We start from the raw sequence: 6,046 nt of genomic DNA on the forward strand, positions 1-6,046 counted from the left end.
GGAAGACATTTTGCTTTATGCAGGCTGGGAGAATAGTATTCTTTCCTAGCGGCTTCTATTCAGAAACGCCGTGACAAATTCATATCGTGGGCAAAACTGTACCAATATCGCAAGCCGCTGAACAAAATGGTCTCAGTCGTACGAATCCGGAGTATATATGGCAATTCAAGTGTTGGTCATGAGTCTTGGGAGGAAGGCGCTGGGCCTACATGCCGGGCGACGATTTTTGTTAAAGGGACAGACAACCGATTTCTGTCGCGTATATGTTCTCTAGCTCATATGAAAGCCAGCGTTTTATATAGCCCAGTAACCACAAGCAATTTCTAAACAAACTGGGGGAAATAATTTTAATTTGGCAGCAAACTTCCTGAAATCGGAAGGGTGGCGGTTCGTAGTGTCGAAACTTGACACTACAATATGTGTCCCTGTCACGTGACCTGCAAACCTAACAGCTACTGTGACTGCTGAAACGTTTATTTACGTATTGAAAACCTTTTAACACAAGTATTTGTACAAGGTTAAATAGTATATGTATTTCTAAACATTACTTTGAAAATTCTAAAGACACGCCGCCCGCCGCCGCTGGGTTGCTCTCAGTGTGGCTAACTGAGCCACCGTGCCCAGAATCAACGGCAGCGTTCAGTGAACAGACCCAGCGAAGGAGCTTTGACGATTCTGTCCAAGTCAGGGGCGTTTGTTCTGCCAAAATATTTGATTCCAGTTTCCAAATACGCCAACGGCAGCTTTAAAAAAAAAACAAAACATCGCGCCCGGGGAGAATCGAACTTCCCGCGCCTCCACAACGTGAAGCCAGATTCTACCTATCGTCTATCCCAACAGATGGCGCATTCGTGCAAAATAGACCGTTGCATTAAAAACACACATAAAGGAACAGGAAAGCCTGTGATTCAAACTTTTTTAGCTGGGAACAAGTTTTTAAATATCGTTTTTTATTTCGCATACAGACAAAAGTATGTTCGAGCTACTCTATGTCATGGTTGCCAGCATTAGTTTTTTGGAGGGACACATACGGCTCGTAGATCAAAAAATTCGATTTAAAAAGTTCTAGAGCGTTATCAGCAAAACCGTTTCTCGTCAAGGTGCTTTAAGTGATGCCCTTTCATTTGGGATAGAGAATATATACTCGACAAAAATCGGTTGTCCGCAACTGCCGGAGTCACTGCAGCGCTCTTTTTTGTCAGAGCCTCTATGGGAAAATAATGGTAATAATAATAATGTACTTATTCGTATTCAAGAAAAAATGTGCCCAGTCATACTGGGCCCCAGAAGGCAGATCTGCCCAATTATCGGGCTGGCTTGTGTGCCGGAATAATAATGGACCCGTTTCTGCACTAACACGTGTGAAGGGGAAGCAGAAGAAAGGGAAAAGGTGCGAAAGGAGATTTATGTACAGACACTACTTCGTCTGCCGATGGCTACCTCGGGAGGAAATATTCTGGTGGGCCCGGGATAGTCGCCGGAAGTAGTAACCGCGCCTTTCCGTCAAGGAAACAAGCGGATCAAAGCGATTTTGCGGTGGTTAGTGCACGGAGCACCCGCTAGTATCCGTTAACCAGGAGCAAGGAGTCGGCATAGGAGGCCGAGGCACGTGCCAGGACCCTGTGATCAGAAAAGCGGCAGGGATGGAACCTGTGTCCTTGCAAAGAGCGGTGTATTTTCATCCTTTCGGTATTGTCCGCAGTATCAATGAATACATATTGTGCATAGGGTATAGGGTAGTAGGGGACTGTGTACAGCCACCTTATTCCAGGAGGCCGCGAGTCCGCGCTGCTTCCAGAGCTCAAGCCAGGCTCCGTAGCTACGACGATGACCCTAGTCAGCGCGGTCTCCCACTGTTCAAAGGTGGGGTTTGGAGTGGGCTGTGTGGGCAAGAGCAGACTATGTGGCAGGGGGTGAGGGCTAGCATCGTCATTATCATCATCATTATCATCGTCAGCCTGGTTGTGTCTACTCCAGGACGAAGGATTATCCCAAAGTCTGCAGGAGCAGCTCAGCCTGATCCAGCGGGCCACGCGAGCAGCGGCGGCGCGCGGCCTCCTGAACTGAGGACGCCACCCACCGTTTTTTTTTTTTCTCTCAATAAACGTTTTGCCTCCTCCTCCTCCTCCTTCCAGCCACATATATCCAGTGCTAGCTGAGTTCACCCTTTGCCGCCGAATTTTCGTAGTTCATCCCTCCATCGAGTCCTTGGCCGAACCCTATTGCGTTTACGGTCTATTGGCAGCAACTCCTTTAGACGGATGGCCCGCCTGTTGTCGCTCATACGTATGACGGGTCCCGCCCATGCCTATTTTCTTCGCTGAATTTGAGCTAGAATGTCCTCCACATTAGCCTGTTCCCTAATCCACGAAGCTGTTACCCCTAGCATTCTTGTTTCCCTAGCCCGGTCGGCCGATCTACGTTTCCGTTCAAGTAGCTTAGTGAAACCCCAGTTTCTGCCCGACACATCATTACAGGAAGAACGCATTGGTTATACGTATATGTGCCAGCTATTTGAGTGACAGAGGAAGCTTGCAATTCATGATATCAGAATTTCTACCAGAAGCAGCCCACTGCATGCTTACGGGATCATAAAGGTAAGGGGATTTCTGGAGAGGATGACATGGTTGTAATAGGAGCTGGCCTGAAGTCTATAAGCCAAATGTATGTCTCATAGGTGGGCAGGGAAAGGTGAGGTGCGGTATCGCCGCCTAGAATGTACGTAGTGGGCGAGGCCGGCCCTGTATGCGGGGTCAAGCGGGACAGGGGAGAATCCCACGGGTTTGGCCGTGCTGATGGGAGCGCTCGGAAGTGAAAGCCGTTGGTTGCAGCGTGTGCTGCTTCGTCCCCTGCGGGGCCAGTGTGGCCAGGCGGCTACATGGTTGCGATTCATTAATCTTCAGGGAATCTTTCAAATAACTTGACGGGTTGAGCCGGTGTCAGGCCTGCCAGGTGAAGGCGGCACGCATGCTGACAGTACGTGATGATATTTAGGTAGCTAGGGTTGGGATCCGCACGTGGTCGCAGCGTGGGCGGTGGCAAGTACTTCAGCCGTGCCAACTGAGAGGTGAAGGTAGGAAGCTGGTGTAGGGCCACACGTTCTTACGAGTTGTTGGCGATTACGGCGGGCTAGGTAGCGGACCCGAGCTTCTCGGCGGCCTTTTGTTGTAGGTGGGGTGCATGTGTTCGGGTATCGGTGCCACTGTTATGCAACATCGGACGTTGGATGGGTGAGTTGAGGAGCATTTTGGGGGGTGGGGGGTGGTCGGCCGATGCTGCGTATAAGCCCTTGTTGCTTGGCGGGGCTACGGCGAGGCGTTGGAGATGGGAGGTTCGTTGCATCAATAAGTTCTAAAATGCAGTTCGAGTTGAAGATGTTTTTTGTTAGAGTTGTATGCGCTGGTCGGTCAAGGGCTGCCTTGCTCGCCTTGTGGAGGTGTGTATCAAGCCTATTGCGTTCGGTTGGCTTACGGGCAGCGAGGCGGGTGCAGCAGGTTTTTCTGCTGAGTAGCATGGCTTGGACGAGTTTTCAGGTGTCATACTGCGGATTCGGTGAATTAGTTGGGTGATCAAGGGTGGTCTCTGGGCCAATGTGATAGAATGGTATGCCAAAAATGCGAAAAGTGCTTAGTTTAGGAATTCGAAGATCGACGACGTAATACGCGCACGTCTTGGGCCCCAACAGGGCCAATTTTGAATGTTCACATGCGAGGCCTCGAGGTTGGCGGTATAGTTTAGTTTTCCGTTAACTGCTTGCTAAAAGACGGCGTCTTGTTGATCCCCTCTGAAACAGCTTGTCCTTGTAGCGTGGCGATTGCGAAAGGTGGCGTCATTTTGGGGGTGAGAAGAGGATAGCGATACTGAAGAGGAAAGGGTAAATCACTGAGCCTTGGAGAGCACCCCCGGCGGGTGTGTAGAAAGTAGGTCGCGCCACTTGTCCGGTCCTAGTTTGAGTTCCGCCGTTGTTCGGTTTGGTAGGACGGCTTTTACGTAACGACAAGTCCTGAGCCCGCAATTTGTGGTAGTGAGGTTTTCCAGGATGACAAAGTGGGTGACATTACCAGATGAGCCCTTTGCGTCCAGAGTGAGGGTTGCTTTGGGAGTGCTTCTGCTGAGACGGTCGATGACTTGCTCTTAACTAATATTGATGTTTCTCCCACAAGACAGTTTGTAGGTAACATTCGTAAGGGTTACTCATGATTAAAGATTGTTATCGCCCCATCGGCGCGCCCCTCTGTCGCGCCACGGCCGCCTGACTGGACAAGCCGTTCGAGGCAGACGTTGCGATTTTCAGCTTTGTCACAGTGAGCACAACGGGATGCAACTTGGAGGCGATACCGCTGTACAAAGGTGAGGAACCCCGAGGCCTAACATTCACCATGCATTGCGCGAGCGGACGGGCGGTGGCAAGACTCGGTAGCACTTTAGTCGCTGATTCCACATGCCGCGTCGTCAAGACGATGTGCGAGAGCGTGTGATGAGGGTAATGACCTTGCGAGTGGACTGGATACGCGGGCCGCGGAGGATACAAGGCTGCCCACGCTTAGTAAGACGTAATAGCGTAAATGGGCAAGGACGTAATGAAATGGACATGGGACGTGGGAAAAAATGGGCGTGTTCCCTTTTCCCCCACTTGTTTGGTGTTACGATTCAGCGCGCCGCTGTGCTGCAAACTTCGTGCAGCGCTCTTGTGCTTTGTGGCAGAGCCACCACTACGTGCGTCTTCCGCGTGGGCCCCTCTCTGTCGGTGACTCAAGCTTGCAGCGACAGCCAACAGATCCAAACATGCCGCGACGTGTCTGGGAACGGCCGGATCGCGGGCGTCCTTCTGTCGGCGTGATTCAAACTTCGGCGGCGGCAGACGCGGCACAATGAGACACGCCCGAAGGACGAGTACGCCGCATCGGAGACCTACTCTCTCCCATCTCTCAAACTCAGCGTGCGCCGCTACTACCGACCCCTCACGAACTTTGGAAAGACTGTTATGTGTGTCTGTACCATGTCGCGCCGTGTGCAAAAAGCAAAGGGAGAACTTGTTTGATCATTAGCGCTTTGGGCATAAATACGGGGTCTCAAGCGCAGTAGTGCGTTCATTTTGGAGCAGCGAATCAATGCTGTCACTCTGTTTGAGTCCTGTACGGTAACCCCTCCCGGAAGGGCATTGTTCGGTGTCTTCCTGAGCAGGCACGAGACGAGCCGAGCGGCGAGGAGGAGAGCGGCGTTATCACAGCTGGCGTGCAGAGGGGTACGAGGAGGAGAGGTGCGGACGCCGACGGACGACGGAGGGTCGACTGAGAGATGCTTTGCATCTAAAAAAAACATCTTGTTTCGCAGCTGTCACATCGTGGAATAATTTGCCTGTTACGGTCAAATCATCGTCATCTATTACATGCTTTAAAAAAAAATCTTAGAGAGTTTCTTCTGGTTCACGGTGTGTTCTGGTTTAATTACAATCCTGCTTTTGTTCGTATTTATGATTGGTATTCTTGTTTGCTTGTGCCGTTATTTCCTTTGTGTTACTTCACATTGTTTGTATAACTTCTTGTATATATATTAGGCTTAGACTGTTGAGTGCATGTAGATTACGAATTAATTTCACTTGTCTTTTTACTATTATGATGAGATGTTGCGCCCATTTGCTGCTTTCGCAAATTTGTTTGCGCATTCATAATCGACGGTCCCCTTACAGTCTGTTGACTATGGTACCCTCGTATGTATAATATTATGTTTGTATTCCTTTTTATGAAATAAACTTTCAATTTCACTGTCACTTTCACTTTCCGAGAGGAAGGTTCCGAGTGGGCGCTTCGTCAGGCGACGGCCAGGAGCCCGTGACTCTTGGCGGCGTCTTGCGCCAGCTGGACGACTGCAACTCGTACTTCGGGGATGCAGCTGAGCAGCGCGGCCTCCCACCGCTCGTAATTTCTGATGTGGAATTCGGGGTTGGCGCTGGGGCCCCGTATATAAAGAGTGTCAAGAAAAAAATTACACCATCTTCCCGTAGGGGAACCCTGAGTAGTATGCGAAGCAGCCATGGGGTCGACTG

The sequence above is a fragment of the Haemaphysalis longicornis genome, unplaced genomic scaffold, assembly GCF_048455015.1.
Source record: "Haemaphysalis longicornis isolate Haplotype H1 unplaced genomic scaffold, Haemaphysalis longicornis Haplotype H1 scaffold_12, whole genome shotgun sequence".
Classification (NCBI taxonomy): Eukaryota; Metazoa; Arthropoda; class Arachnida; order Ixodida; family Ixodidae; genus Haemaphysalis; species Haemaphysalis longicornis.